Source organism: Sciurus carolinensis, chromosome 3 (genome assembly GCF_902686445.1).
Source record: "Sciurus carolinensis chromosome 3, mSciCar1.2, whole genome shotgun sequence".
Classification (NCBI taxonomy): Eukaryota; Metazoa; Chordata; class Mammalia; order Rodentia; family Sciuridae; genus Sciurus; species Sciurus carolinensis.
Genome location: NC_062215.1, coordinates 110,219,438 through 110,246,447, shown reverse-complemented (window position 1 = coordinate 110,246,447; position 27,010 = coordinate 110,219,438). Strand labels below are relative to the sequence as shown.

Below are 27,010 nucleotides of genomic sequence, written 5' to 3'. Positions count from 1 at the left end.
ATGCAATTATAATTTGTCAATTTATAATTAAAATAAATATTTTAATGTATAAAAAATTACTTAAAAATTTGCTGAGTTTTCACATATGAAAGGAATGTAAGAATATCCTTAGATTTTTAAGAGCTTGGAAAATATCTTTTTCAAGCTCTGTGGAAAAGGCTTACTGAAGGCATACTTCATAACTAAAAGATTCTTATACTTTTTTTTTAGCAACTTCATTAAAAGAGCTGTGCAAACTGTATTACCATGTCCAGTTGTCAGTTTTCAATCTTCATTTTACTTAGCTTATCAATGACAGTCAATGCAATAGATCACTATGTCCTTCTTGAACATTTTTTCACTTAATTTCTAGAACTTTGTTCTTGATTTTTCACTCACTTCACTGGTCACTGCTTCTCAATTTTCTTTCCTAGTTTTTCCTGTTATATCCAACTTCTAAATATTGGAGCGCTAAAGGATTTTGTCTGTCAATACTTCATCTTTTGTGACATCACCTATTTTGTGACTTTAAATACTATAAGCAAATAATTTCCAAATTTAAATCTGAAGCCTGAACCTTTTCCCTTAACTCTAATTTGTATAACCTGCATTTGTGCCTAATAACTCCACATGGATGCTTAGTTGGCATTTTCAACTAATATGTCTATTAATTTATAACAGACCCCAACTCCTTCACCCAATGCTGCTCTTTTTGCAGTCTCCCTATGTAAATAAATGTTTTAGTCCTCTGCTTCATGAGCACAAAACCTATGGAGTATCATTCACTCCTTTCTTTTATACTATATATATCTAATCCCTCAACAAATCCTTTACCCCTACTTTCGGAGTATATTCATTTTATCTAATCACTTTACACTACTTTCATCACTACTTAGTCTGTTTGGGCTCCTGGAATGAAATACTGTAAGTATAAACTCAGTGGCTAATAAATTATAAGCATCTTTCTTGTGGTTCTAGAGACTGGCAAATATAAAGATGCATATGCAAATTTATTGTCTGGTGAGGGCCTATTTCTTGTTTCATATACAGTGCCTTCTCACCCTATGCTCAATGGTACATGGGCAAATGAGTTCTCCTGGGCCTATTTTATAAGGACTATAATCTCATGAATAAGGGCTAATCATATTCCAAAATTTTCCACTTCTTAATACCATTGCCTTGGAAGTTAGAATTTTCAAAGTGAGTTTGGTAGACACAAACATTCAGACTATAATAATTACCATTCATTCTAGGTACTCTTGTTTTGATTTTTTAGTAACTCTTAAAGTGATTTAACTTATATACTTGTTCTGTTATAGTCTGTTCTGTGTGTGTGTGTGTGTGTGTGTGTGTGTGTGTGTGTGTGTCTGCATGGATTAGGGAATGCTGGGAGTGGAACATAGGACCTCATGCATGCCAGGCAAGCACTCATACCACTGAGCTACACCTTCCACTATATAGTCTATTTTTAACATTGAAGCCAGAGAGAACTTTTTCAAAGATAAGTCTGATGATATCATTAATTTGTTCAAAATCACTCTGGTTTTCTACTGTGTAAAGATTCAAAATCTTTATAATGACCTAAAAAGTCTTATGCAATCTGGCAATATCTGTGGCACTGACTTCTTTATTGATGTCCATCTTGATCACATCAGGCTATTTACTGTTCCTTGAACAAACTAAATATGCTCCTGTTGTAAAATGTTTGTGCATCTTATTTCTTCTGCCTGGAAGGTCTTGCACCATGTACCCATGTCTCTGTTTTTTTCACCCTTTTAAGTCTGCTCAAATGTAATCTTATTAGTAAGGCCCTTATTCACTATCTGTAGAACTTCTTGTACATTTTTGACTTAACTCCTTTTCTGTGTAATACTTGTTATAATGGAGGAGTATGCAAACTGTGGCCAGTGGGCTAAATCTGACTTATTTTTGTAGTTTTCTTGGAACACAGATATGCCCACTTTTTAAAAGGTTGTATATTGCTGCTTTCTCACTCTAATGACAACTTTGAGCTGTTGCAATGAATATAAATAAGCCACAAAACAAAGTCTTCACTCTGTTTTACAGAAAATGTTTGTTGACCCCAACATATACAATATATTTGCTTATTTGCTTGCTGCCTATATCTTCTTATTAGAGGGTAATCCCTGTAGGACTGGTTATTTCTTTTCACTCTTCCATTCCTAGTATCTAGAATTATACTTGTTATATAACAGATGCTCTGTAAGTATTTCTGCAACAAATAAGTAAATGAAATAAAGGACATTGGTATGGTATTGTAATACACTAAAGGATTTTGGTTTTTTTAAATTAATTTTTATTGTGATGCTAGGGACAGAATGCAGGGCCTCATGCATGCCAAGTAAGCACCCTACCACTGAGTTACCTCCCCAGCCCAGATCTTAGGGACAAAAAAACTCTCTGGATTATTAGTTTTATTATTATGTGACTTAAAAGGTCATTAACATGTTTTCAATTAAGCTCTGTGGGTTTGTGTATGTTACTGGGGATTGAACCCAGGGCCTTCCACATGCTAAGCAAGTGCTCTATCAACTACAACCCCAGTCCCACACCCCGCTGCCAGCTTTTTGAAAAATTTTACATTTTGAGAGGCAGGAGCTTGATAAATTGCCCAGGCTGTCTTCAAACTTGTGATCTTTCTGCTTTTGCCTCAAAAGTACCTGGGATTACTGGTATGTACCTTCAAACCCAGCTCAATTAAGCATGTTTTTAATTAAGAGACTCTTCTGTGTTAAGATAGTACAAAAAAGCTATAGTATTTTCCTCCTTTGATGCATAATGATTTGAACTCTGACAATCTAAAAAGAAAAAAGAAGAATAGCAAGACCAGAAAAAAAGGAAAAAAACAAAATATTCAACAGCAGCAACCAAAAGAGAAACTGAAGTAGAAAAACTGGGGGTATAGCTTAGTGATAGAGCACTTGTCTATAGCATTCCTGAAGTCCTAGGTTCCATCCCCAACTTTGCAAAAACAAAAACAACTGGAAAACTTAATATAATTTTATAAATTTCAATAGATGATAGCAAATGAAGGAGAGAGAAAATTTGCAGATGTGTTGTATGTACTCCTCAAAAGTTGTGGCCTTGATATTCATCATTAATACACCTGAAATAGTGATGTTTCCTTACATTTTATTTTTCTTATATGTGAAAGTAGAAACAGTTATTGGGAAAGTAAAGGATTAAGGACTGATTTCTTGGTAGAAGCAGAGGCCTGTAGACTCCTGAATTGAGGGAATGATCTAAATTCCAAGGTCACCTAACTATGAAATAAAGATATATTCCCTCCCTGAAGTAGTGTGAACTTCCCAGAAAATCTGCTCCACATAAAACTTGCCCCAAAGTTCCAGCACAATTGCCCTGCCACTTTACTTCCAACATATTAAATTGATCAAAATGTGGCCATTTGGCTTTGCCATTTTAAAAAGTCCAGCTTGTATTACCTTACTGCCAGATGAATTTTTGTCATTTGTTTTGCTTCTTAAAAGATAATTTTTCTATCTTTGAATTCCCCCTTTTCTTTAAATATATAGAGGGGAAGAGAAGTTATAAAAAATAATTTGAATTCATTCAGACCAGGAATATTTTAGTCACTGACTCCCTTTCAAATAAAACTCTGTGACTTTTTAAAACTGTTGTAGAATCTTTCTCAGAATAAACACAAAAATAATGCTTTCTAGTATTTTTTACTCCAAAGATGGGGAATACACTAAAGCTAAGAAAGTATTATTCGGTTTTGTACTTGAAGTAAAAACATACAAAACCACATGGTTGCCAAGTTTATTAAACCAGCAGTAAAATAACAGATATTAATGTCTGTTGTGAAGGCAGAATCAAGTTAGAAAAATTTCTTTTAACACTTGATACTTTTGGAAATTTCAATATCAATCACATATAGTATTAAAGTGTTATTTAATATGTTGATGCTAATAGATAGCTTTACATTTGGAGTAAATCTTTGGGAAGTCTATGGAAACTTTGTTCTATGTGCATTTCATATAGGGATGAGAAGTGTTGGATAACTTCTTGTTCTGGTTTTTGTTTTGTTTTGGTGGTACTGGGGATTGAACCCAGGGTCTTGCACATGTTCTGTCACTAAGCTGCACCCCCAACTTCTTATTCATTTTGAATAATTGAAAATCCATGCAATAAAGGAGAAAAGGTTTAAAAACTTGGTTTGTGATTGTTATATTAGTCTAAAGGTTTTATAAAAATGGCGTGTGGCCCAGGGAGTAGTACTAATGGAGCACTAGCTATAGGAAGAACATACCACATGAAATATGGAGCTCTAATCACATGCATTGGAACTCTAATCTTGATTCACTTGTTAAAAGTAGTGACAATTGTACGCAAAATTGAATAGTGTCTATTTTTGTAATGCTGTGAAAATGAATGGGCAGTGAATATAAAGCTTTCTTGTCTGACTCACAACATGCTGGTTGTCAAGAGGGAAGGTAGTCATGTGGAATTTTGAAATCAGATATGATATAATAACATTTTTTTCATGATTCTTAAAAAATACCATTTCTGCTGGACATAGTAGGCATACACACCTGTAATCATAGTGACTTGGGAGGCTGTGGCCGGAAGATTGCAAGTTTGAGGACAACCTCAAACGTTTAGTGAAGCCCTAGCAACTTAATGAGACCCTGTCTCAAAATAAAAAAATAGAATCTTTAGTTGATTTTTATCAAACTCTCTTGTCTGTAGTACTAGCAGTAGTCAATCTGTGACTGCAGTTTTTGAGTGAGAGTAGTTCTGACATGAATGTTCATTGACATTTTTATTTACATAAATGAATAGGGTGACAGTGAGACAACAAAGGTATATGTCAGAGCTCCACTTTTTTTTAATCATTGATGTGAGCAACTTCTTGCTAAGTTGTTAATAGTTTTCAAATATTGTGAGATTATTTTCCCATTTTTTATTCTATTTACATGTGACTTTAATTTGCATTATTTGTATTTTCCCCATTTTTTTCTTAAGTCTAGACTACCAACAAAATATTAAGTTATGTGGTGAATTATAATGTAGACATTTCTATGGTGTAAGTATTCCTACCATGGCTGATTTCAGGCTACCTACATGACATCACTGAACACAGAATTGGGAAGAAACAGGCAGTAGAACATCCCTGTATAGTTTTGTTTTTTTACCCTTGGTTGTACTACAGTGAACATAATTAACCTCAAGTAAATAGATAATAATAGGGGAGAAAATAAGAAGTGATAAGTTCTGAGGATTTGTTTTTAATATACTTTAAGTTTAAAAATATTTATTTTTTTAGTAATGACAGCATCTTGCAAAATTCCTAAAATTTAACATTTGATTTCCATGATCTTGGCTTTCATGGATGATTGCTTTAGGAAAGACCATACACATGAAGTCTTTATACTTGCTGTAAAATTACTTCAATCACTCTCTCTTATATGTTACTCCATTTTTTAAAGTCTGTATTAATGAATTGGTAATCTTCGTTTTTACCAGATATGGAGAATGTTATCACATTCCTTCTTTGTTTTGTCTGCCTTGACATTCACAGGTAAATTGTATTAAATTTTACGTGTAATTATTGGTGCAGGCTAATGATATTTCCTTTTTCATGAATGATGTTTTTTAAACTTAAAACTATGTTGAAATCTTATATATATTTAAATATATATATATATACACCTACACATGCTTATATACATATACATATACACAATTTCAAATTTGACTTCTCATCAACATTTGATAGGAAATAATTTACTTCCTTACTTTATAGTTTTCAAAATTAGTTGAGGTTAGGCATGTGGCTTAGTGGTAGAGCCCTCGCCCAGCATGTTGGAGGCTCTAGATTAGATAGCCAGTACTGAAAAGAAAGAAAACAATGAATTGGTTCCGTAGCATCATTCAAAGATAAACAACAAGATTTTAAAATTGTTGTTTCGTTACAGTGAATCCCACCATCATGTACATCCACAAGGATGGGATCCTAACTAGAATAAGATATAGTCTCTGCTTATATAATTATATCAAAATGGATTCTACTGTCATTTATAACTAAAAAGAATCAATCAATAAAAAATTGTTATGTTTCAGTTAATTGCAGTTGTTTTTAATTATGTTATAATTTTCTCATCTCTGGTCAATGGGAGTACAACCACTCTGGGAAGCAGTGTGGAGATCCTCAAAAAACTAGGAGTGGAACCAACCCACATGACCCAGCTATTCCACTCCTTTGTATTCAGAAGATCTAAAATCAGTATATTGTAGTGATACAGCCACTTCAATGTTTATAGCAGCACAATTCACAATACCCAAATTATGGGATCAACCCAGATGCCCATCTGTAAATGAATGGATCAAGAAATTGTGGTATATAAACACAAGGGAGTTTAATCAGCCATAAAAAAGAATAAGGGCTGGGGATATAGCTCAGTTGGTAGAGTGTTTGCCTCGCAAGCACAAGGCCCTGGGTTCAATCCCCAGTACCGCAAAAAAAAAAAAAAAAGAAGAAGAATAAAATAATGGCATTTGCTGGTAAATGGATAGAAATGAAGAAAATCATGCTAAATAAAATAAGCCAGACTCAGAAAATCAAGAGTCAAATGTTTTCTTTCATATAATGGAAGCTAAAGCAAAATAAGGGAAAGAAGACCATTAGGAAGAAGGATATTGGATCTTATAAAGTTATAGGGAAAAGCATCTTAGATGAAGAAGATGAGGGAGGAAGGCAGGCAAAGGGGAAGAAATATGAATGCATTTAACAAAACCATGTTACATTTATTCTATAAAGGTACCAAAGGAAATTTCACCTTTATTTATGTATATAAGAAAGGGAGTTAGTAGGGGGAGGGTGGAGAGCAGGAAAAGGAGATGAAGAATGGGTGTCGAAATCAGATCCCTTGCATATATGATTTTGTCAAAATGAACCCAAATGCTCTGTATAATTGTAATGCTGTAATAAAAAGAAAAAATACAATTAACTCATAATTCTAAAAAATGTTTGTTATGTTTGAATTATTACAGTTTTTCGTAACGATTTTCAAATTTTCTCATCTTGGGCAATGGGAGCCACTTCATGTTATCCTTTTCAGATTGGCTCCCAGAGTCCTTTTGACATGACACCAATAATCTTTGATAGTTTTCATGCTTAATGGTATGACAAGTTCATCTTGATTTTTTTTCCCAAACTTGTAATCAGTAATCATTCAAGGAATTCTTTTCACAGGCAGATTGTATTTAGAGAGTGTAATCTGGGTGCTACCAATACCCAGTGCTTGTTGCTACTTCACTGGTCCCTTTTTCTAGGCATATATGGTGAGCAGACCTAAGAAATATGCATTTTAAAATATAAAATATGTAATCAGTTCATTCTAATACAGCTATTTTTGGATCACAGAATGTTTTAGATAACTCATTGATTTTTCTTTCATCCCACACAATTAATTTCACCCCAACACCAGCTTACTCATGTGCTTTTTCTCAGACTATGCATGCAACAATATTTCACCACTACCACCAATAATAGCACAAAAATATGGTTACTGATGACAGTTTAAGTTGCTCTTTTATTGTCATTGCTTTAAAATTCTTTTTTTAGGTTACATTTTGAGGAATATATTGTTAAATTAGCATGTGTGTGTGTGTGTGTGTGTGTGTGTGTGTGTGCGCGCACTGGGGATCAAAACTAGGGCTGCACACGTGCAAGCACATACTTTACCACTCAGCTAACCACCAGCCCCAATTATTGTGATTTATTTATTTATTTGGTATTAGGGATTGAACCCAGGGACCCTTTACCACTGAGCTCCATTCCCAGTCCTTTATTTTTTTATTTTGAGACAGGGTCTCACTAAATTGCTGAAGATGACCTTGAACTTGGGATCCTCTTGCCTCAGCCTCCTGAGTCCATGGAATTATGGGCATGTGCTACCACAATCAGCCCTAATTATTGTATTTTAAAGTTACTTGGAATATTTCTTTTTTGTATGGTTATACCACAAATTCTATATGCAATTAAGTTCATTTCCTTTAGCTTTCATTTTTATCAGAATTTGTTGTAACTTTTAACCATGATTTTATTTTATAATAATAAAAGCTATATTATATAGTTCTAAAATCAAATCTGTTAAGCAGATTTGATAATAAACACACATGCTGTTCTTAGTTTTGCTACCCTGTTCCTTTTCTCCTTATAGGGAACCATATTTTTGAAGGTTTTAATTTTTTCTTTCATTTAAAATATAGATAAATATATAGATAAATGGTGCATATTATATGTTTTTCTCCAGTTAGCTTTTTTCATTTAGCAATGTTTTCTGGAGTTCACCATTTAGTACTTCATAATACATATACATCCTGTAGTCTTTCTTAAAAATTGCATAGTACTCTATTATGTAGATACACTCTGATTAATCCAACCACTACCCTATGATGGACATTTCGCTTATTTCTGGATTTTTTCTATAACAAACAGTGCTTCAGTGAATAGCTTCCTAAATACCTATTTTCATATTTTTGTCAGTGTTGGTCAGATTCTTAAAATGAGATTTGCTACTTACAAAATAAATACATGTGTAACTTTGTTAAATACTGCTTTATTCTCCCATGGTAGGGTTTTCCATTTTATATGCCAGCAGCAACAACAACAACAAAAAAAAAAAAAAAAAGAAGAAGAAGAAGAAGAAGAAAGAAAAATCAAAAATGAAGAGCTTCACTAATAGGCTATGTTGTAAAACTTTTGGATTTTTGCCAATCCGATGGGTGAAATATAGTATCTGAGTGATCATTAATTTGCATTTCTTTTATTATGAGAAAGGTTATGAATGTTTTTATTTAAGGGGCATTTATTTGCATTCTTCTTTCTGTTAAATATGTTTATATCTCTTGCCAATTTGGTATCAGGTTGATCTTTTTTTTCTCTAATTTTAGATACTTTTTATATATAAGACAATTTGTCTTACATGTCAAATATTTTTTTTCATAATTTGTCATTTGTGTTTATAGTTTGCTTGTGGCTTTTTTATTTGCATATCTATTGTTTTACCATAAAAGGCTTTTATTTCACGTAGTGAGATTTACTAATACTTAGCTTTATCATTTCTGATTTTGAGTATGGTAAGGAAAGTTTTCCCCATTTTCTAATTATTGAGGAATTCCCCCACAATTTCTTCTATTTGTTGTATGATGCATTTTTACATTTAAATATGTGATCTTTTTGAAATTCATTCTTGGAACAGATCCCAATTTATCTTTTTCTTTGTGAATACCTAGCTCTCTGAACACTACTTATTAAAAAGTTCATCTCTCTCACTGCTTTGAGTTACATTTTTATTTATGTTAAACTTCTGTAACCACCTCAATTTTCTATCATTTTACTGGTGTTTTGCTTAGGTGCCAGTTGTCAACAGTGACATTTTAAAGGCTTTATAACAATTTAATATCTGATGTGATTGTCCCCCCCAACTCTTTTTCAAGACTTTCTGTGCTTGTTTTATTTTCCCAATAAATTTTATAATCAATTTGTGCTCATGGCAGTGTTCTTAAACAGAAATGTTTATCAGAGGCATCTTTAAAAGGGAGGGAGGGAGAGAAGGAGGGAAGGAAGAACGAAAAAACTTGGGATCCTCTTGCCTTAGCCTCCTGAGTAGCTTAGCTGGGTTTATAGGTATATACTACTGGACCTTTTTGATAATCCCATGTTTAAAAAAGCCTATAAAACAAAATTATGATTTGGTTTTCTTTACATGTTCTAGACTAGTTGACAATGTCAGCTCTTGCCCAGTTCCTTAAGCTAGAAATTCCTCTATTCCTCCTCTTTTGAATTCTGTTTCCAGTTAGTCACCAGGTTGAATTGTTACTTAAATAATATCTAGTTCTAAACCTCCAATGCCAGTCTTGTACTGTCTTTCTAAAGGACTATTAAGCAATCTTTTGATACTATAGTCTATCATTTTCTCTGCCTATGTTATTGTTATTCCCTCAAATCAAGGTTGATCATGTTAACTCCTTTGCTAACCTTTGTCGGCTTTAAGTATAAATTCAACCACCTTACACATTAGGTCTTTCACTCTTAAGTTCAGTCCTTCTTTAATGGTCTTCATTCCTGTCATGACAGTCTGTCTTCCCATCATCCTTCACATTAAATACTCCTGTTATACTCAATTTCTCACTAATGGATGGATACCAGACCTAGTAACTTTGTACATTTACACTTAGGGTTTCTTCCTCTTAGGGTACTTCTCTTCCCTCTGCCCCCACCCCGCCCCAACTTTTTTTCTGGTAAGCTTTCCGTATTTGAGATGCAGTTCAAATGATACGTCTTTCAAAAAGCCTTTTTTAGTCTCCTAGTCAGAATTAGTTGCCCCCATCTTTATTCTCACCAATATTTTATAATGTGATTTATATTTGTCTTTAATCTCCTAGAATTTTCACACTTTCAACAGCAACCAGAAAGTGAGTTTTTTAATGTTTTTCCAGCCTCTGACACAGTATATAGCATATAGCAAGCATTCAAATGTTTGTTCATTGAATGAAAACAAAGCTTCATTACTCTGTAGTGATTGAAACAGAAACAAGATATGACAGTGGCCAGCTTGTTATACTATTAAGATCTGTCATTTGTTTTTGTTTGCAGTCAGCTGCCCGAGACATTGTTCTGTGCATGGCAAATCCTTATTCTTTGAGGAACCATTGACAATATCCTTGGTAATGAATTAGGTATATAGTCATCTCTATCTCTCATCTACCTTGTCCTAAAATCAGATGCTGCTTTAGAGAAGAAAGTGCAACAATTTAGTCTACAGTAGTGGCATACTTATTGTGGGGGATAAAAAGTATATATCATATATAGAGTTATGGAATTATTACTGAAATTAGAAAAGATCTGCTTGATCATTAAATTCTTTCACAATTCTGTACATGATTTAGATGTGCTGATTTGGATGATTTTGGATAGAAGACTTGAGTGCTATGGGAGCCAAATTATTTTATAACCATAGTAATTATTTACTCTGATTATTCCCTTCAACTCTGATTTTAATCTAATTTCTGAAATGATAAAGTATGATAATATGAAAAAAGAATCATTTTAAAAAACCAATTTAAATATAATTTCTTAATAAGGGGCTATCAAATATTTGGAGTAATCTAATTTAAAATTTTTTAGTATACTGTTGTTTTAAAAATTAATTTTAAAATAGATTAAATTGTTAATTAATGTATTTGAATTACCAAATAACACCAAATTATTTTTGAAGCTATTTTAATATAAAATTGTAGCTTTTCTTATTACTGAAATACAGAAATTCACTTATGAATTTTAGATATCTGTGCATTTTTCATTTATCAACTGTTTTGTTATTTATTGATATCCATCTAACTTTATTTCACCTTTAAGAATGTCACCAAAAATATCTCCATGTATTGGGGTTGTAGCTCAGTGGGAGAGTACTTGCCTAGCATGTGCTCAATCTTCAGTATCAAAATAAATAAATAAAATGATGATATTGTGTCCATCTATAACTGAAAAAAAAAAAAAACTCCAAAACTGTAACTATAAAAGTGCCTTAATGATAGTAAAAATAGTTTTCAAATGTCTTAAAAGGACATTAAGAACCAGGTGCAGTGATGCACATTTATAATACAGTTCTTCACCATTATTTTTATCCTTTATTCCAACCTTTTTCATAATGACGACTTATTTTGTTATTAGGAATTTCATCATATAATCAAGAAAAAGAATTCTGTGTTGTAGGTGGATTCAACTTAAAATTATATATACACAAAATTTTGAACTATAGTACTAAAATCAAAGAAATGATAAAAATTCTTATATAACATGACTTTCATATATGTACCATTTTTTTTCCTGGTTATTAGGCATATTTCCACAATTTAAATCAGTGAATTTTAGTACAGCTTTTTCACTCAGTTTCTTTTTTAAAAACCAGGCAATGGAAATTACATATCTGACAAAACCCATTGTTTGGAAAACCAATGTGTCAACTGTAAACCAATATTTTAAAGATATTATTTGAAGAAAAAATTGAACGATATTTGTATGAAATATTTAAACAAAATAAAAGATAAATTCTTAAGTTATACATGTTATAGTGTGCCACTTTCAAGAGAAATGTTAAGAGAACTCAAATTAAGGTGACTTTAAATCAGCCCTGTTTTCTTATTCTTTCAAAATTAAATATTTTCAGCAATAATGCTTATGATTAGAGCAAGTATCAGTAATGGATGTTAAAATATTAACATTATAGACAGGTATGGTTGTGTGCCAGTAATCCCAGCTACTTGGGAGGCTGAATGCAGGAGGATTGCAAGTCAGAGATCAGTACCAGCGATTTCAGGAAACCTTGTCTCAGAATTTCAAAAAGGTCTGGGAACATAGTTCAGTGGTAGAGTACTTGCCTAAGCCCTGGGTTCAATCCCCAGTATGACAAAAAGAAAAAAAAAAATACCATAATACTTATTTATGTACAGAAATATCACTGAACCCACTGTTTACTTCCAAATATTTAAAAATATTACTTGAGTAATGACCACCATTATAGAATAATACATGAACTTTTTGTATGACTTGGGATGGAAGTCTAATGTTAGCATTCCTACTTATATTTAATCTATTTTCTTCTGGAACATTATAGGTAAATTTTGAGATTGCAGAACTGTTGACCCAATCATACATGTATAGAGCTTGGCCTCTAAGTTAATTAAATATGAGTTAATAATATATTATAAGGAAATTATTATCCTTATTACAGTTATTAGGTAGTTACTCAAATTATAGCTTGAAAGGAATGCAGAGCATGGAAAACTCAGGATTAAATTATGCATTTGAACCTTAGGCCAGCTTTTACTGTAGAGACAGTTTGCTGCTAAAAGAGAATTGTATGTCATTGAAATTAAATGCTTTTCAGGGGATGGAAGATTCCAGTTTTTAATGAAATTACTGAGTGTGGTGTAGTGAAATGATTAAAATCTGTATTCCGGGAATGTGGCAGGGAAAAAAAAATCAATAAGTGTAGCACAGCTTTGCTGCTCAATGTGAATCCTGAGAATGAAATAAACTACTACAAAAATAATAATTAAAACATATCAGCACATTAATTTATTTAGCATCAGTCTCCTGAGACATCATCTTCACTAATTTTTAGCATACATTTACTATGTAATGAACAGCCTCCTTCTCAGATATCCCTATTAGACAGGCAGTATTTCTGCCCTTCCCCCAGTGCTCCTGCATTGCAATCATTGTACTTGCACTTATTATGTTACAAATGACCGAGGTAAGGCTGACATTCTCAGTGCATGCAAAAAGACCTAGTCTGCCAGCTTTTTTTTTCCCCCCTAATGAAGCAGCTTTGTGAAATCTCCCCATGTGTTAATACTAATGAAGATCCTCCAGCACAATTAAAATCACAGCCAGTGGTTCAGGAGAAAACATAAAACAATAGCATCTTTTAAGATACATTTATCCTCATATGTATGTATAAAATATATGTGCATGGTCAAATCATTCTCCGATGGCTTAATTTTTACTTGCTCTTCATCCTGAAATTATGCAATTTGTAATTATATCAACTTTGAGATTTTAATGTGTTAAGAGAAAAACACTACCTCAATGAAGTTTTTTTACATACCTTCATGGGTAATAAAGTGTTACCCTGAGTAAGGTTTTTTTTTTTTTCCCCCCCTTTAATAAATCGATTTTAGGAAGCTGTGGAGTGGGATGTGGGAGGGAATAGGGTGCACTACCTTAGTTTAACTTGATTGGTTGCAGGATGTGGGAATTATGGGGGGAGTGGAAGGTTAAAAACAAAGTTGGAGGAGATTCTGATCAGACCAATCGGGTGTATAGTGAAGAGATGGAGTTAATGAGCTACCAGTTTTACTCATAATCTGATTTTTAAAAAGATGTTTAATTCTACAATTAGCTATCTTTTTCTTTTAACTTCAAGAAACTGGGGGGGGGGGAGATTGAGATTACTGTTTACAGTTTGTACAAACCTTTTTTAAAACAATTTAATATTTTGACATCTTTGATTATAATTTTATTTTAACTCAGTACATAAACATTGCAGCCAGTTTTAACTCGCCAATGTAAATAAAGGTAGTAGCATTTTACCATAGTACCATCTTGCCTCTTGCTTTTTGAATCCTAACATCTACAAATTCTTGGCATATTAAATTAGTTGGCTTTGTAGACTTAAATAGAATTCTGAGTTTGCGAATATAAAGAGTTTAGGTGGAGATGATTAACCTATGCCATCTATTAATCAGTTTATGTTTTTTATAAATTAAGTTTTCAATCCCGTTTTCTGGCCTCACTTCTTTTAAGAGCAAAACTTTTTCCTGGGACAAGGAACGGTGCAAACTTGAAGCTACAGTATTCTAGGAAAGAAGCAGCAACCCCCTCCCTCCCTTGGTTCCTTTAGGAGCTGATAGGTCATTTATTATTGGAACTGAAATGGTATAAACAATTCTCTCTCTTTTTTCCCTTGTTAACAGCAACTTTCATTGTTAGAGAGAAGAGAGAGAGAGAAGCCTTGTTGGTTGACGTCACTTGGTTCATGAAGCCTTCGCCTAGAAGTGAAGCTGCTGAACAAACCTTGAGAAGAATCATCTCCTGCTTCAATCTGCTGCTGGATAGGAACTAATCAGAGAGAGAGAGGCGGAAGACGGAGAAGGAGGGAGTCAAGGGCTTTCCCGATCACCAATCTCACCTCCACTCCAACTCTCTTTATACTTTTCTTGCAGAAATTATAAAAGAAATAAGGAGGTGGTGGGGATTCCAAAAACCTTAACCTTCAACCATCTGGGGAAGGCAAAAATCCCACCCACCGCAACTCTCAGTTCGAAAGTAAAGGTGAGTTAAAAATCTTCGGGTGCGAAGGGTGCGTGCGGGTGAAGCTTGAAAATTCCAAATGTTTTGAAGCCGGCAGAAACAGAAAACGAGAAACTACGCTCCTGCGAGCAGGGAGGACTCCGGAGTTGCTTATCTGGAGGCGCTCGCCCTGCCCGCCCTGCTCCCTGCCGCCGCTGTTTACCCTCGCCGGTCGGTGTGTCTCTTTGTTGTGCTGGCTGGAATGGCTGGGGTGATTCTCGGAGTTCCGAGTGGAGTTTGGGGGAGGAGGACACGGAGATGTGCGGTCCTGGGTGCGAGGCGGGGGGTGCGGTCTCAGGAGAACGTAAACTTTATTCCTAGCTGCCAGTGCGGGACTTCGGGCTTGTAGGGCCGCGGGCCGCGCTCCTCGGGCCGGGGCAGACGCTGCTGCCGCGAGTCCGCCTCCTTTGTGCCTACCGCCCTTCTCGGCCGCCCAGGCTTCGCGTCTCCTTCCTCCTCCCCTTCGACTTCCAGCGCTCAGGTCGCCGCCAACAGTTTTGCTTCTTAAAAAACAACCTCTGGCAGCGTTGCGATCGCCGTTGCTACCCCGGAATATACACTGCCTGCCCCACTCCCTGCCGGGGTAGTTTCAAGATCCCCCCCCTCAACCCCAGTCCGCCTACTGCTGCCCTTTTTTGCCTCCGCCCCTTCTTCCCTCTAGTACCGATTAGCTGCGTCTGCCCCCCATCCGACCCCCCAATTCGGGCCTCTTTTCTCTCCCTGTGTAGCTTGAGGCTCTGGAGTTTACTGCAAATAAGCGGGGGTGGAGGTGGGGGTGGGGCCGGTGGGACTGGGAGAAGATCTGGATACCTGGGAAGGTCTGTGTCAGAACGCAGAAGGTTTGAGGAGCATTGCTTTCCCTACAGTAATGTCTGTGAATCGGTCTCATCTAGCAGTTCTTCCACAGGAACCGCCGTCAGCTCTCAACTCTACTGCTTCCCTCTTGTAATCTTGTCGCTCCCCTCCCCCCTTTCGCTTTTTCGGTTCCCCTCCCCTTAAAGTAGTTCCACGAACCCCAGAATTGGGATTTGGAAAAGGAAGTGTTTGAAAAGCCAGAGCTGGCCCTGCTGTTTGAGAGATTGTCTTTTCTTTTTTCTCTCCCTCTGTATTTATCTTTTGTGTGTTGCTTCCTTATAAAGAGAGAAGCAGCTGCAGTCCTTGGCCGAGTTGTTGAAATTTATCCCTTGTGTATATTACAATATCCTCCATTTTTTTCCTGCCCTCTAAACAACAAGCGTTTCGCCATCTTGGGCAATTTTTATTCCCAAATCTCTCTCTCTCTCTCTCCCTTTTTTATTTTTGAGGAGGGAAGGAGGCCGTAGAAAAACAAAAACTGTGTCTGGATAAGGCTCAAAGTTTAGAAAATGTTCAGGGGGTCCAGTGACGTCATGTAAACTATCGAGAAATTTTTCCCAAAAGTAAATTTTTGCTCAAATTTCCCCGTTTCAAAGAATTTGTTTAACTTAACAGACAAGTTGTGTGGCTCATTTTTGTGTTTTGCCCTCAAATGAACTGAAAAAGTCTGCACGTTTTCTTTGGTAACAGGTGGAAGACTATGTGCAAAAAACCGATATAAACTTTTATTGTCTTTGTCATTAACCTAGTTTTTGTGGTCGTGTTTCTATTTTATAAAGGTTTCAAATGCTTTTGTAATCAACATATTCCCTTTCTTATTTGCCTCCCTATAGATTTTAATTAGTTTTTTAGTTAATATTTATGTATACATTACTCGATTACCTAGTTCCCCTTTTGTAACAAGTGTTCTCTGTTTTTTTGGCATATTTATTTATATGCCAAAACAACTACTGAAAATATCTCAAGATTCTAAATACTTTTAAAATTCAGTAGATACTAAGTCAAACCACCAGCAAAATTTTAGTATGTAAAAGGCAGAATAGATTTTAAAAGGTAATTCATAATCCCTAGCTACGAATTCGTTGTCAGCCATTATGAAAAGATGTACAGTAAAAACTAGAGTTTTAATTTGCTTGTCTAACATAGTTTTTCACCTCACAAAAGTTGGGCTGGTCACATGACCAAACTTAATGATACACTCACTCACTAGTGTATAAATAAGAGACACTGTAAATTGAATGGGAAAGTGGAATTCTGTCTCCTGTAGTCATTTTCAGTCAGCATATTTACATCTCTTCTAACAAGGACATGAAACTGTCTGTATTTAATTTGCATTCTCTTTGTCTTCTGGGTTGGGGAAAAACATTGGCTACAATTAACTTAAAAAAAAAACCTATTAGAAATAATTCTAAATATGTTAAAAAGGTTTGTCCAAAATGTAGAAACTTACCTTGTAAATGTTATATTTTTAATTTCTGTAATTTCTGTATGTTTTCAATTTCTGTTATCTGCTATTTATCCAGGAATTTGCTTTATGTAAAATGCTATATAGAGAAAGCTTGACTGAATTGAATGTCTGCCATTTATGTGAATTGTAGGTAGGTGAAAAATGTTTAAATAGTTAAAAGCACATAGAACAGATGGTTCTAAATTATACATGCAACAAAGGACTAGAAGATTTGGCAGATTATAAATGGCAAGCAACAGAGGATAAGCAGTTTAAGAAAATGGTAGTTAAGTACATTGGATGTCTCACACCTATTGTAAACCCTACATATTATCGTCACTGTGCTTCATAATCAATAATTTAGATAACATCAAGGCACTTGTATATTTATTTCAAGTAGAAAAAAGTCAGATTTTACAAATATTTGCAATGAGTGGTTGAATGTAAAATTATTTTAAGCCTATGATGACAGGATTTTTTTTTTCTTTTTAGAAAATCAGATTGTATGCTTTGAAAACAGGAAGTTATTTATGAGAACTTAATTTTGTGTTCATATAAAGGTTTAAAGAGAAATAAGAGTAGGTACATATTTTAAGATCCAAATAATGGTGTCCTTATTGTTGTCTTAAGTTAAATTAGTACTGAATTAGAGCAACCTCTACTCTTACAAACACTTAAAGATAAACTATTTTTAGACTGTTCAGTCTTGGAAATGCATTTGTTAGAATGCTATTGGGACCATTTACTATAAGTGGAAAGGGAGGATGTATTTTAGTTTTATTTTTGAGTTTTGTGATACTGATTTTACTTTATAGTTTACTCTGAATTTTTAAAATGCAAGGGTCTTATGTAGTTTTTGCCTTTCTAAAAGAGCATTTAATTATATTTAGTGTTTTCAAAAAATTAGAATAACAAAGTATTCAACTTTGTAGAAATTTGTTTTTATTTTTTATTAGCCATCATTTAAAATGCATATAGACTGTAATGGAAATCTTGGAATTTAATTCTGTTGCCCTTTCTCCCATTTCTTTGTTTGCATGTTTATTATAGAACTGCAGTGTAAAGGAGCAGATGTTTTGCCAAACATCCTGATGTGTTGCTTTTTCTTATGGGAGTGCATAACTGTTCCTTCTGATGCATCAACTTGACAGCTGGTTGATTTCATGGAGCTGCTAAGAAGCCATTAGTGGTGTCATTGAATTGAAACAGAACAGTCACTCCCAGCTTGAACTGCAATTGTTAATGTCTTTGTTGCTACTTTTGTGTTACTATACAAAATGTAGGATATCACAGTTGCATGAAAGTTCAGGATTTCTGTCTTATCTCCTTGAATTAGTGAAAGCATATGTTAGAACTAGATTACTTGTAGGTTTAAAGATTTTCCAAAGAAAGGGATTTTAAGTTGTAGTTTCTGAGTTTTTTAACTAGTCCTTGTTGGAACTACTAAAAGAAAGAATGTGATTTAACTTAAAGTAATAGGGTGATTTTTGATTCCTAAATGAAATTGTTATCATCATGGTTTAATGATTTTTAATATACTTGATTTCCTGAGGGATTAATCAGATTACCTAGTTAGGTTTTTAAGAGGTTTTTGATTAGATAAAATTAAGTATCTTATAAGGTCTTAAAAATATTGTAGTTTATTTAATAAAGATTTACTAATTTGTTTTAGTGTTCCTTTAAACTTTTGTTGTAGAAGATAATCAGAAGAGAAATAATTATTGGATTAATAAGCTATTTTGTTTTTAATTTTTCTCTCATAAGGAGGCCAAAATATTACTTAAAAATTCTCACACTTATCTAAATTATTCTAGTAATTTAATCTTTTAAATTAAAATTATATTTTATTGTTCTAATAACTTTTATTTCGAGTTGAAACTGTGGTACTAAAATGGTGTCATTATCCCACTGGTACCTAAGTATTTCGTACTTTTTCTAATTATCTGCATGGTTTGGTTGGTGAGAGGGAAGGTGGGAAAGAGGAAAAAGGAAGAATAAAGAGTAATAATAACTGATAAAAACACATTTTAAAAAAATTCACATAAAAAATAAGGTTGATAAGATGTAATGATTTTATTACTATATTAAGAGACCTGATCTATCCCAATGCTTATTGATTTTTAAAAATTTTAGATTGTTAGGTGTATTAGGCATTTAATAATTCTTTATATTATTTATAACACTTAAAATAATTTGCCTGTTTAAAAAAATAGATATTTAAGTTGGTGAAATTAATGGTTAGAAAATGTAATTTGCTGAGGTAAATCTTATTAAAATGTCTTCCTATATAATATAAACAAACTTTTAACACTTATATCCCTGAGTGATACCAGAGTTATGATTTCCTGAAATCATGTTTATGCAGACACTTTCCTTTTAAGTAGGTCATATATTACTTTGACTAAAGGTAAGATTTATAGTCAGATAATATGCTTTCTCAAGCCTTTTTAGTATAATAATTACACAGCTCCTTGAAAAGAAAATCACTGTTACCTTAGACTGATTTGGTTTTTAAGAAATATATTTATTCATTGCATATTTGTATCAAGGCAGGTATTCATATAAATCAAATAATGGTAAATTGAGTTGCATATTCAACATAAACTATTTTTAAAAGAAATCTCAATGCTTATTCTATTTTTAGAGATAATTTAGTAGCACCAATAAATATCCTACAATTTAAGTGGGAATTTTCAGAATTAACTTTCTTATAAGAAGGTAATTCTGAACAGAATTTTCGAAGTTTAACTTAATAAGCTTTTCTGTTGACCATATTAACTTGAAATCGTGGGTAATAAATATTTTTAGTTCATTTGTAACTATATATGAAATTATAAGATATTGGTAATATCTACTGAAAGCAGGAAAATTAAATGAGTTTATATGATTTCTAAATCTCTTCTGAGTTCTACTTGATTTGTGTCAAATTATAATAGAGTTTGAGATGTAAAATATTTTAAAAGTCCAGATATTTGTAAGTTAAACATCAGCTTTTTTAAATTAATAAGCTTTTATAAGAATAAGAGGTAAAAACAAGCTTTCATTCACATATATAAATTGTTATATAGTGTAGTTTAAATTTTTTTAAAAAAATTAATGCTTTAAAAATCATTTTTTATAATTTATAAAATTTGGCATTAATTTTGACTTATATACAAATTGGTATTGGGGATAATAATAAAGAAAGTAATTTGTAGGTAAAAATCTTTACTAACTTTGTGCATGTGTATACATGTGTATGTAAGAAAAAAGAACATTTGGTTTGAAGATAATTATTGCATTGGTTCTTCAGCTATGTGTAGATGTAATTGTGTGTTTTTTTCTATTTTCTGCTCTTTACACTTTCCCACAAACATGCACTCATTAATCAAAGATGGTGCACTCCTGCTGAGGGCAGAGAGGTTCATCAAATTGGCAGTCAGTTTGGTGTAAAGAACGGTGTACTGAAGCTCTTAACTCGCTGGGACATAAATAAATCTATGGTCTTTGTATGCAAACCCTGGAGGTTAATACTGTATAATTCAGTGTCCTGTCTTTGTTTTTATGATTGATGTTTTTAAATGTTTGAAGCTTAGTGCAAGTCTTCTAGTAGGTCAGGTCTGACAATCTGATTGGCTATAGTAAGAAAGCCTTAGGTTGTCAGAAGGACTTTGAGTGTGCTGCAGAGATTTTGATTTTTTTTTCCCCTACAAGATCATCGTCATATTGCCTGAGCTGTTATAGGAATGTACCAGTGATTGACATTCCCTGCTGTGATAATGGACCTAGTGCATGAAATGCCAATAGTTTGGTCCTATTTGTTCAGAAGCTTACTGCTATTTGTATCCTTAACAGAGCTAACATGTAGAACAAGCAAAACTACTGGGATTTCTCTGTAGAAATAGTGCTGGGATTTGGCTTTAACATGAATTGGTTGCATATTCATAATTTAAGAACAGCTGGTTACAGCAAGCGCATAGTCATTTGCAAGCTATTATAAACTGTTCCACTCACACATGAAGCTTGTGCTTGTTGGTGATTTTTCTTTTCTTTCTTTTTTATTGATCTACCTGCATTTAAAATCTGGTCACTGCTGCTACAGAAGCTCTTCATTTTAGCTGTGTTTGCAACACAGAACAGCTTGTTTAAAATGTTAATTTAAACTAAATTCTCATTAAAATGAAGAAGCTTTGAAGGAAACAAGTATAAGAGGTCATGTCTTATCTATCATATATTTAATCTTGGTCAAAACCAACCAAAAAAAACCTAGATTATACAGTCTATTGTAATATTTGAAAAGTAATGTTTTATGATTTTGTCCATAGATAGAAAATTTAATTGTTTCTTATTTGAAAATATTGTCAATTATATTATACTTTATAAGTCACATATAGTTCTGAGAAGCAACATTAACAACAGATTGTGATTAGTTAGCAGGTAAAATAATGTTATATATAAAAGTGATAATACCTTTAGTTTATGAGTAATGTAAACCAAGATAGAAAGGCAAACTGATAGAACTTTATAATTGGATTAGAATATTGCTATACTAAAGCTATCTAAAATTTTTAAAAGGAATCTAATGAGTAGTCTTTTGCTTTTTGGGGCCTCTTGTGGTATTTAAAAGGTATGTGTAAGTTAATCCAGCTGTACTGGTTTTCTGCATGTTGTCAGTAGCAATTATCAGGAGAGAGGAGAAAACCTTTATATCCCAAGTTTTCAATAAAAGTGGGAGGAAAAAGTGGCAAATGCAATTTCAGACATCCTTTTTGGAATCAAAGGGAGCTGTACCTTGATTTGTGTATGTTAAAAACAAATGGATACCTGAGTGATTTATGATGATGCATTTATATTGAGCTTTTCACACAACATAGTGTTAGGTTCACATGTACATGCATGTGTTTGTCTCCATGCTGCATGATAAAGTATCTCTCAGCACTTCAAGGTTGAGAACCAGTCCTTTGAGTGTATTTTACTCTTTGTTAGCTTCACAATTGACTGGATATGTTGGTAATATAACAGAATATATGGCCAAGTTTAATCTAGCTGTTAGTAGCCTTACTTTTTTTCAAAATAATAAATTCAAAGGTTATTAAAGGACGAGGTGTTGTGTTTCAGTTTGAGTTGCATGGGATCACAATTTTATGTATACAGTTAAGTTGCCATTATTTGAGGTTACACTGGTCATTTTGTGAATTATTCCTTTCACTTCTTTCTCTCCCTTTAGACAACTGTCCTTTCAGGTATTTCCTTACTCATTAGCATCTCATCACTGAATAAGCAAAGAAAATAAAAGGAAGCAAAATCTAAATGTCTAGTTTTCCCCACTTCTTGATTGGTCAAATAGAGAATTGTTCTTAGTTTTTTGTTTGTTTGTTTGTTTGTTGTTGTTGTTTTTTGATACAAAGAAAGTTTAGAATTTTGTCTATATTTTCTAGTTCTGATTACCACAAATAATTTTTTTTAGAAAAGAGGAAGGATGAGATAATAGGCTGAATTTTTAATAAGTAACTAAGCAAAACAAAATACTTAGGAAATTTTATTTGTTACAAATGAATTGATTCAGTGCCACACAGGAGAATTGTAGGTGTTTAATATACTTTTATTGTTCTAGTATCAATAATAGCAAAAAGATGGGGCAGCTGCTTTTGTATGAGGGTAAGTTTTGAGAGAAGCCATACTTCCTCTGTTTTCTAGTTTCCCTGATGACATGGTTATTGAAATATACTTCTGATCTTCCTTGGGAAAAATATAATTTTTAAATAAATCATTATGATGACATAAGAAGTAGCAAAACCCATCTTGAACATTTGAGAAAGTCAGGAGTAGCCTGTAAGTCACAGGATGATGTTTTTCTCCCTTTATGGATTGTTCCTCCAAGATGCTTAATGAAGGGGTCTGCAAAGCAATAATAACTAAGAGAGGTTATGATTCCAAACTCTTTTTTATTTAAAAAATGGGATTACTACAGAACTTTTTTCTTTTCAGTTGTTGATGGACCTTTATTTTATTCATTTACCTATCTATTTATTTATTTATTTTTGTGAAGTGCTAGGCAAGTGCTGTACCACTGAGCTACAACCCCAGCCCATTATAGAACTTTTGACCATAGTGTTCTAAGTATCTTAACATTGAATTCCTGTGCATCACCAGCAGCTTGTTTTGAAAATAACTTTTATCTGTAATCTTACCTTGGGGATTTGAAGTATATAGTTGAAGGGTTAATAGAGAAGGGCAGTGCAAAGAGTCAACAGTTAAGTCCAGAAAGAGAACTTTGGACAATTAAGTGAAAATTCTCTTTACCCTTCCCCTTCCAGCAAGCCTATTCTTAGTTGTACTTGCCAAAGCTCACAAAAGAGAATTGTTCTAGAGAATGTGTAAATGTTTTTATACTATGTGTAAAATGAGAGGGTAGGGACAAGGGAAATTCACGTACACCACGATTATTTTTCTTTCTCTCCCTCCTTCTCTGGTACTGGGGATTAAACCCAGGAGTGCTCTATCACTGAGCTACATCCTTAGATTGTTTTATTTTATTTTGTATAGAGGGAATTTTTTTTCTCCCTTACAGTTTATCTCACAGCATAAGCATATTACACTAAGTATAGTAGTCAGGTCTTATAAATATTTTTTCGCATGCATTTTTTTTTTAATATCATGGCTCCTAATTCAGACCATCTATGATATTTGGGGCTCAACTACATAAATTATATCTTTTTCAATGCTGGTAGTGAAACTGGCTATGTCAGACATATGAGGGACAGTAATTTGGTGTCCACTGTGATACAAATGCAATATTTATCATATTTTAACACTACCCACTGACTAGAATGTACTCTTATTCTAAGAAGATGAGTTTGAACTGTATGTGAAGACGGCCTGGTTTGGGATAGTTTCTGTGCTTAAGTATTACTCTTGATATTACTCAAATATTTTTTAAAAAATTAATTTGCAATTAAAATGGTACAAAAGATGGTAAAACTTGACTTGGACCTTAGAGGAAATAGATATTTTAGCTTAGATTAGCTGAACAAAGAAGAAATAGGGATACCTATTGTTTTAGTCAGCTTTTTCACTTCTGTGACTAGAAGACTTGACCAAAACAATTGTTGAGGAGGAAAAGTGTATTTGGGGGCTGCTGGTTTCAGAGGTCTCAGTCCATAGACAGCCGACTCCATTCCTTGGAGTTTGAGGTAAAGCTGAACATCATGGCATAAGAGTGGGGCAGAGGGAAGCAGCTCACATGTTGATCAGGAAGCAGAGAAAGAGACAGCTCTGCTCACCAAATGTATACCTCAAAGAACCACCTTCTCCAGCGACATCCTACCTGCCTTCAGTGTCACCACTCAGTTAATTCCATCAGAGGGATGAATTCACTGTTTGGGTTAAGGTTGTTATAACCCAATCATTTCAGCCCTAAAACTTCTTGAATTGTCTCACACATGAGCTCTTTGGGACACCTCACATCCAAACCATAACACCTACCTAGCTAAAATGTGCCTAAATAGTGGAAGATAGAGTTAGAAAAGGGAATTTGGATTCACTAATAGATTTTTAAGTATAAGGACAATAGGATTAAAAAGTTGTTTTAGAAAGGCTTAGAAGAAATATGTTGAATGTATAAAAGGAGGGTTATTAAAAGAGATCAGTAATTTATTGAAGAAATTTTGGTATAAAGTGGTAATGATCAGGCTAATAGTGTGAATGTTCAGAAGGATAAATGAGAGGGACGTAGTAATTTAAAGGAATGGGGTTGGACTAATTTGGGGAGCTAGGAAATTGTTATTACTTTGTATTCATATTGATTTCATGTGGTTGTAATAATAATTTGACGTAATTGAACATTTATGCCTTTTCAGATGATGAAAATGAGAACTGCAATGATTGGTTGTAGTTTACTGCTTACCACTGGTTAGATTTTTTTTCTAATACATCATATGATCTCATGAGGGGTTAGGTTAAAGCAAATTCTTACCTGTTCATTTATTATGGTATGTTTGTGACGGGGACTGAACCCAGGGCCTTGTGTGTGTTAAAAGCACTGGCTCTACCACTGAGCTACATTCCCAGCTCATCTTGTGTTTTTTAACCCTTCTAATTCTTTCTTATTAAATCACATTACACATTAATGAATAAGCACATCCAGCTAGCATAATATTTTGCATTTCCACTTGTGGAAAATTGCTCTAATTATGTTCTTCTGTGTATACCAGTGCCAAACATTGGTTTCTGAAAATCTGTGGGGAGATAGAAGATAGCATGTTCTAAATGTATTAGAACATACCCTACTTGTTATGGATTCGTACTTGTTATGGATCACTGAATATAAATTTTCATGACTCTATGATTTTGTGTGTGTGTGAAAGAGATTCAGGACTGAACCCAGGGGTGCTCTATCACTGAGATACACCCCAGCACTTTTAAATATTTTACATGGATACAGGATCTTGCTAAGTTGCCCAGGCTGGCCTAGAACTTGCAATCCTCCTACCTTACTCAGCCTCCAGAGTCTCTGGGATTACAGGTATCCATCTAGCTAAACTCAATGATTTTGCAAGCGATGTTCCTTGTCAGCAATTCTTGTTTCTTTCCTTTTTGGAGGTGGGGCTGAATAATGGGGGTGGAAACCAAGGCTTGGCACATGCCCTGGAACAAGCTAGGTAGGTGTTGTATCACTGAGCTACATCCCCAGCATTACCCACCTTTTTTTAAGATCGGAAGGATTTTTTTTTTATTGGTGCATTATAATTATACGTACTAGTCCCCAGCCCTTTTTATTTTAAAGACATAGTCTTGCTGAGTTGCCATGGCTGGCCTGGAACTTGCAATTTGCCTGCCTTATCTCTGGAATAGCTGGAATTACAGGCATGTGGTCCCATGCCCAGTGTTACTTACCTTTTTGCTTGGTAAAATTACTTTCTTTTTTTCTTTTGGGCTGCTGGGGATCAAACCCAGGGCCTTTACACGTGCTAGGCAAGTGCTCTAACACAGCTGCATCCTTAGCCCTTGCTCATTTTCAGTAACATTCTGAAGAGTTGATTTTGTAAGATATTTACAACTATCTCCCCACAGAGCTATCTAATTCTTCCCTATGCCCCAATAGTCCTGACTAGTGACAGAGCATATTACCTACCTTCCTTCCTTCCTTTCTTCCTTCCCTTATGCTTGGGTGAAATTTTTTTTGGCTGAGTGCTTGCTGGGAATTAAACCCAGGGCATGTGTTCTACCACAGAACTATACCCCCCAGCCCTATTTCAGTGAACATTTTTTTTCCCCTGTAATGCATTTATTCGTTGTTGTTCTATGGCATTTACTTAGGATTCATTCCCAGTAGTACAATTAATTTGTCAGGGGCTGGGAATATATGAAGACTTCCTATTTATACATATATCCAATTTAGCTTTTGAAAGGATTGTATGAATTTACATCTCATAAACAATATATAACGATTTTACCGCTTCACCATACCTTCATTGGATTGGGTGGGTATTTTAATCATTTTTAACCCATGCCAATTCCAAAAGATTATCTTAATTTGCATTCTATAGAGTGAGCTTTTTCTAGTGTCTTGCCTATTATATTTCTTTTTTGTGATTTATTTTTGATGTTCGCCTGTTGTTTGCGCTGGAATCTTAGTGTATTTATAATAAGCCACATATAAATTATTTAAGTATTAATGATACTTGCTATTATATTTTTATTATTTAATAAGTTATTTTGCTTTTTAGCATTCTGTATATAGAAATGTGATGATTTCTTCTATTTTTAGGCTTAAAATGCCTCTTTAGGGGCTGGAGTTGTGGCTCAGTGGTAGAATGCTCGCCCAGGACGTGTGAGGCACTGGG

At 33.9% G+C, this 27,010-nt stretch overlaps 1 long non-coding RNA gene and 1 other non-coding gene across 2 annotated transcripts in view; both read left to right on the top strand.

Annotated features, from left to right (window-relative positions):
- The window catches only part of LOC124980461 (uncharacterized), a 144,787-nt gene that overhangs the window by 60,595 nt on the left and 57,182 nt on the right, over nt 1-27,010 (top strand). The window contains exon 5 of the long non-coding RNA XR_007107808.1: nt 14,509-14,866. This is a non-coding gene — a long non-coding RNA (uncharacterized LOC124980461). The remainder of the gene's footprint in view (nt 1-14,508; nt 14,867-27,010) is intronic.
- On the top strand, nt 6,409-6,482 carry Trnaa-cgc (transfer RNA alanine (anticodon CGC)). The gene has a single exon. It is a non-coding gene; the product is annotated as a tRNA-Ala (tRNA).